Source organism: Carica papaya, chromosome 3 (assembly GCF_054855325.1).
Source record: "Carica papaya isolate Zhongbai chromosome 3, ASM5485532v1, whole genome shotgun sequence".
In the NCBI taxonomy this organism is placed as follows: Eukaryota; Viridiplantae; Streptophyta; class Magnoliopsida; order Brassicales; family Caricaceae; genus Carica; species Carica papaya.
In genome coordinates this window covers 19,979,792-19,994,762 of record NC_142311.1, presented here as the reverse complement: position 1 = coordinate 19,994,762, position 14,971 = coordinate 19,979,792, and the positions used below count along the sequence as shown (strand labels likewise).

General features: G+C 38.5%; 1 protein-coding gene across 1 annotated transcript in view; it reads left to right on the top strand.

The window, feature by feature from the left end:
• Positions 1-10,811, top strand: part of LOC110812939 (uncharacterized) — a 37,458-nt gene extending 26,647 nt beyond the window's left edge. Inside the window, exon 3 of the mRNA XM_088216240.1 lies at positions 10,586-10,811. The gene's annotated coding sequence lies outside the window, so the exon portion shown is untranslated. The remainder of the gene's footprint in view (positions 1-10,585) is intronic.
• The last annotated feature ends 4,160 nt before the right edge of the window (positions 10,812-14,971 follow it).

Genomic DNA, 14,971 nt, shown 5'->3' with positions numbered 1-14,971 from the left:
TGGAGCTTATTTTTGAGTGCCACAATTATTCGGAGGAGAAAAAGATAAAGCTTGCGGCTGTGGAGTTTGGAGAGTATGTCATTGTGTGGTGGGATCAACTCATCACAAGTAAAAAGAGAAATGGAGAGAGACCTATTTCCACTTGGGCCGAAATGAAGGCTATCATGAGAAGGTGCTTTGTTCCTACTCACTACTATAAGGACAAGACTTAAATCAAAAATTGCAAGGCCTTATACAAGAGAACAAGAGTGTAGAAGACTACTACAAAGAGATGGAGATAGCCATGATAAGGGCTAATATTGAAGAGGATAGGGAAACTACTATGGCAAGGGTCTTAAATGGCCTTAATAAAGAGATAACCAACATTTTAGAGCTTCAACATTATGTGGAGATTGATGATATAGGACACATGGTTATAAAAATTGAAAGACAATTAAAGCGAAAAGGGAACACAAGGCAAGCCAACACTTATTAGGCCTAAAATTTCAATTGGAGGCCGAATTGAAGGGGAGATAACAAAGCTGTCCAACTCAAAAGAGATGACAAAACCAAGCCAAAAGATGCTAATAATAATAAAAATAAAGGTATCTCTAACTCCCAAACTCCTAGGAATAGAGATATCAAGTGTTTTAGATGCTTGAGTTTTGATCATATTGCATCTCAATACCCAAATAAAAGGTTAATGGTGATGCGTGGTGATGATGTTGAAACGAATGATAAGAGTGATGTGTAGGATGAAATGCCTCATTTGGAGGATAGTAGTGATGGGGAAACGCCTATGGAAGGTAGATTGTTGGTTTCTAGGCGTGTTTTGAATACGCAAGTAAGGAAAGATGATGAGGGGGTTAAGTTACAAAGAGAGAACATTTTTCATTCTAGATGTCTAGTGAATGAAAAATTGTATAGCATGATTATTGATGGGGGTTGTAACGGCCCCGGAAATTTAAAATGAAATGTGTATTAAAAATATCAAATGCGGAAGCGAAGTCAAAAATTCGATTAACATCCCTTACAATAAAACCAAAAACGTGCTCACAAAATATAAAAGATCAAACTATCTAAAGGAGAAACTTGAAAGTAAAAGCTACGAATATGACTATGGAGTCTTTAGGCGTCCCCTTCGTCATCCTCCTGCGGAACGGGCTCGGGAACAATGTCTTCCTGATCTGAAATGATTAAATAAGGAATGAGCTTCGCTAGCCCAGTAAGGACATCACGATATATCACCGTCACGGAGGTAAAGGTGGGTAGAAAACACAAAAAGACCAATGGAGCATAATTTACAACAAATTCTTTTATCAATAATAAATCTTTCGCCATCCAGGTCAATGTGGCCAGAGATAGTATACATACCGTGTACCACGTCCGGGTCTGCGTCGGCATCCTTCTGGGTAAGGTTGTAAACTCTGCCCTGGATTGGAGGCCTTCCTTGATTCTGGTTCCTAGGGCATTCCCTTGCATAGTGCTGGGCACTGCCGCATATGCGACAGGTGTTGTTGAGGCCGTAGCAGGGTCGGTCCCCGTGATCCCTGCCGCAGTACTGGCAGATCTTCCCACGTGCTGCCCCCGTAGCCTGAGGAGGGGCCTGGACGGCGGGTCTGGGCCTCTTACTGGGTTGGACAGGCATGGTAGGTGCTGGCCTGCGGAGCGGGGCTGAGGGTCGGGAACTTCCCGCTAGCTGAGGGCGGGTGTCGAAGCTCCTTTCTATGATCTGCGCCTTTGCCAGGACTGCCGAATATGTCTCGAGCTCCATCACCAGTAAGTGCTGTCTGATCTCCGGGCGGAGACCCCACTGGAATTTCCTGGCCTTTCGGCCCTCATCCATCAATGTCTCCGGGGTATGTCGGCCTAGCTCCAGGAACTTACGGGCATACTCCGACACTGTCATATTTCCCTGGACCAATTGAGCAAACTCCATTTCCTTTAGATGTTGGATGTGTTTAGGGAGATACTCCGCATGGAAGGCTGCTAGGAACTGCTCCCAAGTAGCTGGTGCAGGCAGGGTGGCCCGCTTGAGCTCCAACCAGCGTACTGCTTCCCCTACCAGCATGTAGGAGGCAGTGGCAGCCCTCTGCTCAGGAACTACTCCCAAGGTCTCGAAAGCTCTCTCAGTCTCTGCCAGCCAGTATTGGGCCTCTTTAAAAGAGGATCCCCCTGAAAAAGTAGAAGGGTTCAGTCTTCTTTAGCTCTCTATGAAGCCGGGGTCGATCAAGGAATGAGCGGGGTCCCGAGGTAGAGGGACTGGGGCCGACTGAGAGTAAACTGGGGGACCCTGTGGTGGCACCTGCGGATGTGGTGGGGGTACTGGAATGTGCTGTGGCGGTGCCTGCTGGTACCGTGGCTGTGGTACCGGGTCGTACCGCGGCTGTGGTGCCGGGTGGTACTGTGGAGGAACAGGCTCCTGCCGAGGTGGCTCGGGATCAGCCTGCTGTAGCAGGGGCTCAACCTGCACTAGCGGAGGAGGTCCGGGTAACTCCCTTCTCTCCTCTTGCCTTTGCTGGGCAGCTACGAGAGCCTCCACCATCGCAAATAGTCTGTCTAAATCCTCCCGAAGTGAATTATCTTGGGCCACTCGGTTTAGTGGGGGCCTTCCTCTCCTCATTCCCGTGTACCTGCATTCACAAGAAATGATTGAGTAACGATATATCGGTGAGTATAACTCTAAAGCACTATTGTGTAAGGGATGGGTCCAAGGAAATGCGGCTCTGATACCAACTGTAACGGCCCCGAAAATTTAAAATGAAATGTGTATTAAAAATATCAAATGCGGAAGCGAAGTCAAAAATTCGATTAACATCCCTTACACTAAAACAAAAAACGTGCTCACAAAATATAAAAGATCAAACTACCAAAAGGAGAAACTTGAAAGTAAAAGCTACGAATATGACTATGGAGTTTTTAGGCGTCCCCTTCGTCGTCCTCCTGCGGAACGGGCTCGGGAACAATGTCTTCCTGATCTGAAATGATTAAATAAGAAATGAGCTTCACTAGCCCAGTAAGGACACCACGATATATCACCGTCACGGAGGTAAATGTGGGTAGAAAACACAAAAAGACCAATGGAGCATAATTTACAACAAATTCTTTTATCAATAATAAATCTTTCGCCATCCACTTACCACGGTGAAATTCATAAAACAGTATACGAAAGTCATAACATTATCATCATCATGAAATCATATATAAACTGTATAACATAACACTTATCACGCCTTTTGTAATTCAATCATTACACAACATATTTTCCTCATTTACCAGCCCACTACTATCCATGGGGATCCATAGGGGTCCCGCTACCCGTTAACTCTTAACACTTGAAATCAGATTCCAGGGCCGTCCCCATACCCCGTCCGGTATGGGCGCCAAAACTATAAACCTCATTACCCCGTCCGGTATGAGGGTGAAACGGGCCGTCCCCATACCCCGTCTGATATGGGCGCCAAAACACAAAAGATCTCTATACCCCGTCCGGTATGGGAGACCACAATCCCGGTAGGGTTCCCTACGGACCCGGTCCGTCCACCATCTCCCAGGATATCTAGTCAGGCTGACCACATTATACAATTACCCATTTACATAATCTTTCATTCTCTTTTTCCTCAGTCAGCATCATTAATCCACATACAAACAAGCAAAACAGTAATTTATGCCAAACAGACAACATACAGCATCAATGTCCCAGTCATTCAATCCATAATCAATAAAACATTAAAATATGCACACGAAACTATAAAATAAAAACATCAAACCTCATACTGCATTTAAAACTGTAAAATAAGCCAAATGACAGTTAACCGATAAACACACTAGACTCGGGCTCCATTAGCGACCTTAAGCAATTTCACACATTCGTTGATTTAAGAAAATACCGTTTTATCATTATTGAACTTTAATACCGTGATAGGAAATAGGGTGAGGGGTCCTTACACGTTTCGGGGTCCGAACACGGCTTCACAGTGCGCCTACAGGCTGTCCCTAATTTTTCCTGAATTTTTCCCGGGGAACTGAAATGCACTACTGGTACCTGTACGTATTCCAAAAAATCCCAAATTAGGCTCAGGGCCCCTTTTTGGCCAATATCGCAATTCCGGCACGGTAGCTTCGCCGTGCTCCGGCGACGGCCCCGCCGCTTGCGGCGGTGATTCTCCTCGGTTTAGCCGTTTTTGACCGTTTCCTGCCGAATTCGGCCACACTTGCATTGCGATAAAACAACCCTAGGGCCCTCGGGGAGCCAAAAAATTACGAAAAACCGAAGCTTACCGGCGACGGTGCTCTCGGGTGCGGCGGCTCTCTGGTGAAGTTTGTGTTTTGGTGATTCGGCTCTGATCAACCTGTAGAGAAAAAAATGGTGATCACGGTGATATAAAAATTGCATCAAACGGAGGCCAGGAAGGGCCTCATCGGAGGCAAAAATCGAGAAGGGATGCGGCGGCGCCGCTGGGTTTCGGCCGTGTTTTCCTGCCGTTTGGCTGGGATTTTAGCTCCGATTTGGCCACAGGGGAAATCAACGTGGAAAAACGAGTCGGGGGTATGAATTTTACCTCGATCGGCGGTCGAAAATCTCCCCGGTGCGGCGGCGGGTGGCGGCGGCCGGCGTCTCCGGCGTCTGGTTCGTCTTCTCCGGCGAGGGCAGGCGACTAGGGTTTTTGTGGTCAGGTGTGGGGGTTCTATTTATACCCTTTTGCCTTTTGATCTCAGCCGTCCATTTTGTTTTAATCTGGGCCGTCCGTGCGCACGCTTGATCTGGGCCGTTCGATCGCGCATACGTGGATCGCCAACGTGGCCCGTCCCCGGTCGACGTGGTTTTACCACATGGCAGGTCCTGGTTGGCCGGGACTGCTGACTGGGTCTGTTGACGTGGCTGCTGACGTGGCATTTTTTTTTTCAATTTCCGGGCGTTACAGGGGTAGTTGTGTAAATGTGGCTAGTACCTCGTTTGTTGATAAATTGGGTTTGGAAACTATAAAACATCCTAAACCTTATAAACTTCAATGGCTTAACAATAATGGGGATGTGAGAGTTAATAAGCTAGTGAGGGTGCCTTTTACTATTGGAAAGTATAGTGATGAGGTGAAATTTGATGTAGTTCCTATGCAAGCTAGTCATATTTTGTTGGGTAGACCATGTCAATGGAATAAAAGAGTGATGCATGATGGTTATCTCAATAGGTACATGGTAGAAAAAATGGGCAAAAAGTGTACTCTTCTTCCTTTAACTCCTAAACAAGTTTTTGAAGACCAAATGCAACTTGAAAATTCCCATGATGAATTCGCACAAAGAGAGGCTGAGAGAAAAAAAAAAGAAAAAGAAAAAAGAGTGAGAGAAAATTAAAGTGGAAAAATAAATATCAAAAGGAAAAAGAAAGAGAGGTGCATTCGACAATAGAAAAGAATGAGGGAAAGAAAATGAGCTTTTATGCTAAAATTAGAGATGTGATAAAAGCTTTATTTTCTAACAAGCCAATGATTGTACTCATGTACAAGGAAGCTTGTTTCTCAACTAACGAACTTGACCATTCTTTGCCAAATGTTGTTGAAGTTTTGCAGGAATTTAGTGATGTCTTTCCCGATGATCTACCTCAAGGTCTACCACCTTTGAGAGGGATTGAACATCAAATTGACTTCATTCCCGGGGCTGCCATACCAAATAGACCAGCCTATAGGAACAATTTCGAGGAAACCAAAGAGCTTCAAAGGCAAGTGGAGGAGCTCTTACAAAAGGGGCACATTCGAGAAAGTTTAAGCCCATGCACAATGCCCGTCTTATTTGTATCCAAAAAAGATGGTAGTTGGCGTATGTGTGTTGATTGTATAGCCATCAACAAAATAACGGTAAAATATCGATAACCAATTCCTCGACTTGATGATATGTTAGATGAGTTGCATGGTGCTTGTATATTTTCTAAAATTGATCTTAAAAGTGATTATCACCAAATAAGAATGAAACTAAGAGATGAATGAAAAACTGCTTTTAAAACAAAATAAGGGTTAAATGAGTGGTTGGTTATGCCATTTGGCTTAACTAATGTGCCAAGTACTTTCATGCGTTTAATGAAGTATGTTTTACGTGAATTTATTAGAAAGTTTGTGGTTGTCTACTTCGATGACATTCTTGTGTATAGCAAATCTATTGATGAGCATGTCATGCATTTAAGGCAAGTGTTTGACACATTGTGCAAATTTCAACTATATGCTAATATGAAGAAATGTATATTTTGCATTGATAGCATCATTTTCTTAGGATATCTCATAAGTGCAAAAGGAATCGAGATAGATAATGAAAAGATAAAAGTTATTCAAGAGTGGCCGACACCTAAAAGTGTAAGTGAGGTGAGTAGTTTTCATGGTTTGGCAAGTTTATATAGGAGATTTGTTAAAGATTTTAGCACCGTTGCTGCCGCTTTAACTGAAATCATGAAAAAGATAGGGAATTTATTTGGGAAAAAGAACAAGAACATGCGTTTTCCTTATTAAAAGAAAAGTTATGTAATGCGCCTTTATTACGATTGCCTAATTTTGATTCAACTTTTGAAATTGAATGTAATGCCTCTGGGCTTGGGATAGGTGTTGTTCTTATGCAAGATAAAAGACCCATTGGTTACTTTAGTGAGAAGCTCAATGGTGCACAATTGAATTATTCCACCTATGATAAAGAGTTTTATGCTTTGGTAAGAGCATTAGAGATATGACAACATTATTTGTTACCAAAAGAATTTGTGATTCACACCGATCATGAATCTTTGAGGCATTTGAAAAGGCAAGGCAAGCTTAACATGCAAAATAGATAAAATTCATAGAGTCCTTCCCATATGTGATCCAGTATAAACAAAGAAAAGAAAATGTGGTAGTTGATGCACTTTCAAGAAGGAATTGATTCGAGGAGGAATCCTTTTGAGGGGAGGGGAAATGATGCAAACAAGGCTAAAAACACTCAAGATACTTAAAGAGCATCAATATGTGACTTGGAGTAAATTTCAAATAACGTAAACACAAATAAAGTTCCCAAACCTCGAAAGTTTCAACAGATCAATAACAAGATCAAAGGCAAAGAAGCTTAAAAAGTTACTCCAAGTCTTCACTCAAAAACATGTAGATGATGGGTTGACCAATTGTGAAAAGTTCAAATATGAGCTTCTTGAACAACCCAAATTCGTAACTTTAATTATGTTTAAATGATTTGGCATAATTTGGGCTTGTTTGAGTCTTACTGGTAATGGGTGAATAAGCCTTGTGTATGGGCTAGATTAGTTGAGTTGTTTAAGGATTTTGCATTGTTTTATTTTAGTTTAAGTTAATTAAGCCTATATAGTCAAGCATAACTCATTTGGACTTAAGTCCTGTTTTAGTGTTATTACAAAAATTAATCCATAGCTATATGGTGCCACAAATAATTAGTAGTATTGGTTCAGAAGATTAGAGTTACAAGGAGTTACATAACAATTACATGCCTATAATTAGCCTAGTTATTATTGGAGTTACAATTGTACTTACCACATAATTAGTCTAGTTATTGTGGGATTTATAATTTTAGTTATTGTGTTATAACTTATCATTGACTTTTTTGGCTATAAATATTAAAGGAACTCTTCTTTGTGGACATCAAGAATTGTAATCAAATATTTCAGAATTGAATTGAGAGCGTTTTGGCTTTCTTTTCACTTTATGCACAAGGTGTTGATTTGAAATACAATTGTTATCACTTGTATTTCAATTTTGATTTTCTATTTCAATTGTTCTTGGTGCTTGTTTGGATTGAGTCCAAAGAATATCATTTATCTTTCTTGGGTTCTGGGTTCTATTTAACTTCTACCATTTGGGTGATTGAACAAATTTGATTCCTTTTTACTTGTGATCTGAATTCTATTCTAAACCGATTGAAGAGTTTTAAGGTTCAAGCAAAGGTCTTGAGGTTCCGCATCAAAAATTTTGAAGGAGGAAATTTTTTTAAAAAAAAAATCAAACATATCATGCATTTCAATTAGGAAAATAAGCCGATGTTAAAATAAATCTAAAAATATTGTGTCTACATATAGGCCACTAGAGCCCCTCCATGTGGCTCTACCTAGACCAACTAGAATTATTACCATGGGCGGACATCAATATGCATACGTCATTGCTGATGACTATTCTAGATATATATGGGTAATCTTTCTTAATTATAAAAGAAAATAAACTATTACATAAAATGTCTATGTCAATATTATGTGAAAATAACATGTCAAATATTTTTGGGCAGAAGCATCCAATACTATCTACTATATTTTAAATATAACATCAATATGTCCAATCCTATATAAAACACCCTATGATGTCCAAAGGTAGAAAGGCCAACATAGGGTATTTTAATACATTTAAGTACATGTTTTATATCCTCAACAATAACAAAGATAACTTGAGAAAATTTTATGCTAAAATCTTATAAAGGAATCTTCATGAATTCTTCAACTAGCAAAAGTTATATGATGTTTAATAAAGAATCCTAGTGGCCAAAGAGTCCATTCATGTAGTGTTTGATGAGAAAACCTATGAACAACCTAAAAACGATGATATTGATGATAAGAAAGAAGTAGTTTGTAGCGCCCGGAAAGGGGCCGAAAAAAAAAAAAAAAGAAGCAACTTCGGCAGCCACGTCAGCAGTCCCGGCCAACCGGGACCTGCCACGTGGCAAGACCACGTCGTTCCAAAAAGGGCCACGTTGGCGATCCGCATATGCGCGATCGGACGGCCTAGATCAAACGTGTGATCGGATGGCCCAGATTAAAACAAAATGGACGGCTGAGATCAAAAGGCAAAAGGTTATAAATAGAACCCCCACACCAGACCACAAACCCTAGCCGCCTGCCGCTCGCCGGAGAAGACAAACCAGAAGCCGGCCGCCGCCACCCGCCGCCGCACCGGAGGAATTTCCGACCGCCGATCGAGGTAAATTTCGTACTCCTGACTTGTTTTTCCACGCTGATTCCTCCTGTGGCCAAATCGGAGCCAAAATCCCGGCCAAACGGCCGGAATACACGGCCGAAGCCCAGCGGCGCCGCTGCGCCCCTTCTCGGTTTTTGCCTCCGATGAGGCCCTTCCCGGCCTCCGTTTGATGCAATTTTTATATCACCGTGATCACCATTCTTTTCTCTACAGGTTGACCGGAGCCGAATCACCAAAACACGAACCTCGCCGGAGAGCCGCCGCACCCGAGAGCGCCGCCGCCGGTAAGCTCCGTTTTTCCGTGATTTTTTGGCCCCCCGAGGGCCCTAGGGTTGTTTTCTCCCAGGGACCGATGCGAGTGTGGCCGAATTCAGCCGGAAACGGCCGAAAACAGCCAACCCGAGGTGAATCGCCGCCGCCAGCGGCGGCGCCGTCGTCGGAGCACGGCGGAGCCGCCGTGCCGGAGTTGCGATTTGGGCCGAAAGGGGCCCTGGGCCTAATTTGGAATTTTTTGGAACACGTGCAGGTACCAGTAGTGCGTTTCAGTTCCCCGAGGAAAATTCAGGAAAAATTAGAGACAGCCTGCAAGCGCACTGTGAAACCGTGTTCGAACCCCGAAACGTGTAAGGACCCCTCACCCTATTTCCTATCACGGTTTTAAAGTCTAATAAATGATAAAACGGTATTTCATGAATCAACGAATGTGTAAAATTGGTTAAGGTCGCTAATGGAGCTCGAGTCTAGTGTGTTTGTCGGTTAACTGTTATTTGGCCTGTTTTACAGTTTTAAATACAGCATGAGGTTCGATGTTTTCATTTTATAGTTTCGTGTGCATATTTTACTGTTTTATTGATTATGGATTGAATGACCGGGATATTGATGCTATATGTTGTCTGTTTGACATAAATTATCGTTTTGCTTGTTTGTATGTGATTGTAATGCTGACTGAGGGAAAAGGAGAATGAAAGATTATGTGAATGGAAATTGTATAATGTGTTCAGCCTGACTAGATATCCTGGGAGATGGTGGACGGACCGGGTTCGTAGGGAACCCTACCGGGATTGTGGTCTCCTATACCGGACGGGGTATGGAGATCTTATGTGTTTTGGTGCCCATACCGGACGGGGTATGGGGACGGCCCGTTTCACCATCATACCGGACGGGGTATTGAGGTTTATGGTTAAGGCGCCCATACCGGACGGGGTATGGGGACGGCCCGTTTCACCCTCATACCGGACGAGGTATTGAGGTTTATGGTTTTGGCGCCCATACCGGACGGGGTATGGGGACGGCCCTGGAATCTGATGACGAATGTTAAAGGTTAACGGGTAGCGGGACCCCTATGGACCCCCACGGATACTAGTAGGCTGGTAAATGAGGAAAAGATATGTTGTATAATGATTGAATTACAAAAGGCGTGATAAGTGTTATGTTTTACAGTTTATATGATTCCATGATTATGATAATGTTATTGCTTTCGTATATTGTTTTATAAATTCCACCGAGGTAAGTGGATGGTAAAGGTTTTATTATTAATAAAAAGATTTGTCGTAAATCATGCTCCATTGGTCTTTTGTGTTTTCTACCCACCTTTACCTCCGTGACGGTGAGATATTGTGATGTCCTTACTGGGCTAGTGTAGCTCATTCCTTATTTAATCATTTCAGATCAGGAAGACATGGTTCCCGAGCCCGTTCCGCAGGAGGACGACGAAGGGGATGCCTAGAGACTCCCTTAGTCATACTCATAGCTTTACTTTCGAGTTTCTTTTTTTTTTGTTAGTTTAACCTTTTATATTTTGAGCACGTTTTTTGTTTTCGTGTAAGGAATGTTAACTGAAATTTTGATCTCGCTTCCGCATTTGATATTTTTGAATATAAATTCCATTTTAAATTTCCGGGGCTGCTACATAGTTGACAACTCAATGTATACCTCAAAATCACATTAGAAACACAAATAAAGAGGTTGTTAACAACTCTAAGCTACTTAAAAAATAAAGGTATGCTCATAAACACGTAAAAGACAAATATTCTAAGAACTAGATCCTCATTAAGAAATGAAAACAACTATATAATGTTTATCTTTTAAGCCTAATGCATTTAAAAACACATAAAATGATGAAAATTGTACGAGTACTATATAAAAGAAGCTTAATTAATTCAAGAGAAATGAGATGCGAAACCTAGTGCATAAAGTTAAAGGAGATAACCATAATTAACATAAAATGGGTACTTAGAAAAATAAAATGAATGTATTAAGAATGATTTTGTTATTGATGTATTTTGTTAAGTATCACAACTCTAGTATACAGATTTTCTATGACAAAAAATGATATTAACAACTAATTATGATTAATTACAGATGTGTTGATTTTTTCTCTTTAATGCTCTGATTTATTTCTTATTTAATATTTTGATTTACTTCATCTTTGATTTCTTGATTTATTCTCTTAAATGCCTTGATTTGTTTCCTCTAATAGCTTGATTACTTTTATATTTAACACTTCCCCTCAAGTTGGAAAATAAATGTTGTCAATTCCCAATTTGTCTATGAGAGTTTGGATGGAGGATTATTTACACATTTAGTTAACACATCTGCTAATTGAGAATTAGTAGACATGTATAGGGTACATATTAGACTGTTATCAAGTTTTTCTTTGATGAAATATTTGTCAATCTCAATGTATTTGGTATGGTCATGTTGCAATGGATTATGAACGATACTCATGGTTGACCTGTTATCACAGCATAGGTACATAATTTTTTCACTTGATTTTAAGATTTTTCAAGACTCTTTTTATCCATTTTAGTTCATATATCCCTTATGTTATTATCTAAAACTTTGATTCTGCACTTGATCTTACAATTACATTTTGTTTCTTACTTTTGTAGATGAGTAGGTTGATTCAACTGAAAGTACACTAGCCTGTAGTAGATCTTCTATTTACAACCAATCCTGCATAATCTACATCAGTATAGACTTCTAAGAGTAATCTATCATTTTTTAAAATATAATTCTTTTCTATTATGACCCTTTTAACTATTACAATACTCTGTAGGCTACTTGTAGGTGCATTTCTTTCATATTATGTATGAATTAGTTTACAACACTTATTGTATAGGTAATGTTTGATCTTATGTGGGATAGGTGGGTAAATCAATCTAACATCTCATCTTTCATACATTTTCTTATTTACTGTGTATCTTCCTCTCTATTCATAGTTTGTGATTAAGATTAATGAGAGTGCTAGCTAGTTTATATACTAGCTTACTAATGTCTTTTAATATATCATGAATGTGCTTTTTTGAGAAATAAAACTTTCAAATTTGGAGTGAGCAACTTCAATTGCTAAAAAATATTTCAACTTATCTAGTCCTTTAATTTCAAATTCTTTTATTAGACATGGTTTTTATTGTCCTTTAACTTATCTAGTTCTTTTCATCATTTCCTGTTACTATAATATCATCAACGTAAAATAGAAAAGCTGTAACTCTCTTTGTTTATGAGTGTTTGATGAAAATAATGTGGTCTCCTTGAGTTTGCTTAAGTCCCAGATTTATCACACCAAACCTGTCAAACCATATTCTTGGTGATTACTTAAGTATATATAAAGTTTTATTAAGTTTACATATTTTATTTGGTTTTGCTCATCTGTCAAATATTGGTGAAATATTCATGCAGATTTCTTCTTCTAGATTTCCATACAAAAAGATATTTTTCATATCAAAGTATTGTAATTGTTAGTCAAAATGGACAACTAATGATAATAAGATTTGCACAGTAGTCATCTTGGCTATTGATGTAAATGTCTTATAATAGTTTATTCCATATGTTTGTATATAACATTTTACCACCAATCTCGCTTTATATTCTCGATTGTGCCATTTATTTTATATTTGATTGAGAAAACTCATTTTCATCCTGCTAGTTTCTTACATTTTGATTGATCCACAAATTTCCAAGTGTGGTTCTTTTCAAATGCTTACATTTCCATACTTATAGCATTTTTCTATCTTTCACAAGATAATGGCTTAGATACTGTCTTAGAGATATACTCATTGTTTAAACTTATGAGAAAATATATATAGGTTGATGAACACTTATTAAATAATAGAAATTATGAGATAGGGTCTAGAGTATGTTTAGTGCATTTTTTTTACCTTTACGAATTGTAATAAATATATTATTATTAATGGAGTATGTGATGTTTTTCATGATTTACCTCAGTTCTAGGTTAAAGATTAGATTCTTAGAGCTACTTTGACTTAATATTCGACATCTCCCTCATTGTATACACTTGAAAAGATCTAAAGTCTACTATGATATTTTAAGATGATGAATTTTGATGGTTTTCTCATGGTAGTGAGTTTTCTGGTGGATTTTAAACATTTTCTTGTGGTGATGATTTTGGAATTTATGACAATGGTGGTAGATTAAAATTCATTACAAATTCTATATCATTTATCTTCTAATATTGGCTACCATTAAAGATAAGATTGAGTAAAGTAAGATTCTTGTCTAACAAATGTGATATTCGTAGATACATAAAATTTTTGGGTGAGCGGATAACAACATTTGTACCCTTTTTAAGTAGAGGAGTACCATATAAAGGCATGTTTTAGGGTTTGAGGATCTAATTTTTCTTTTTGATGGGAATGAATATGAATAAAATCAGTACATCCAAGTTTATAAATGACTAGATGGTTTCTAACACTTATTGATGGATAAAATTGTTGAAGTATTTCAAGATAACTTTTAAAATTAGGGATACTTATGGGCAAACGATTAATAATGTATGTAACAATAAGGATAACTCTGCTCATATATTTTTTTGGGATATTGTTTTGGAAAACAAAAAAGCTCTGATGGTTATTAAAAGGTGACTATTCCGGTATTCTGTTACTCTGTTCTATTATGAGGTGTGGACGTAGGATTATTCATAAAGAATTCTTTCTTAGTGGAAGAATGTTGAAAATGTGTGATTGAAAAAAAAAATTGACATTACCAATACAAATTTTTTTATGGATGTTCCAAATTGAGTTTATAACATATTACAAAACTGAGGTAAAATATGGCTAACATTGTATTTGATTTTAAATAAAAATAGAAAAGTGACTCTAGTACAATCGTCAATAAATGACACAAAATATAGAATTTTATAAACATTAAACCTTGGAAATAGCCCCCAAACATCACTATGGATTAATAAAAATAGAATTAAACTTTGTTTATTCCTAATGAGAAATATCACACGCTTATGTTTTACATCTCACAGATATCGCAACGTACACTCCATATTTTGAATTCTTAATTAATAATAAAAACATCACTTTTTAAGATAGAGAATAATGGATGCCTAAGTCTTTAATGGTGAAATCGAATCTTGTATATAAGGTCAATAATAATAGCAAAAAAAAAAAGATCTTTCACGTGAATCCAAGTAGTATTGTCCATTTTTGCCTTTAGTGTATACAATTATCTTCCTTGAATTCTGATCCTGAAAGTTACAATGAGAAAAATCAAATATGACTTTACAATTCAAGTCTTGTGATAGTTTACTTATTGACACAAAATTAATACACAATTTAGGAATATGTAATATATTTTTCAGGATAAGGGTAGTGGTAAGCTTATTATTGTCATTGCTTCCAATACTCAGGCATAAAAATATATGTACAAAAATATTTACAAATATTGGTCATATAATCTGTGGCTCCCGAGTCTAAAATATAAAATTTTTTAAAAGATTTATCTTAGACATTTAGTTTAAGTAAAGTGGAAACTATACCTGATTGTACTGATAAATCAGTACCTATTTGTTTCTTCATGGACTCACGTCGAACCATTAATCTTTCAATCTATATTTTGAATTTACTAAGATCTAAAGTTGTCATGTTCTAATTTGCTACCATAACTTGGGATGTACTCTCCGACATCATTTTAAGAATTTAATAGTAATTAATTATCAAAAAGAAAAAAATTACTCGAAAGATTTTACCCGAAATATGTGGTTGCATGAAGTCATTTGCATTTGGTCGCAATGAAGGTGACAA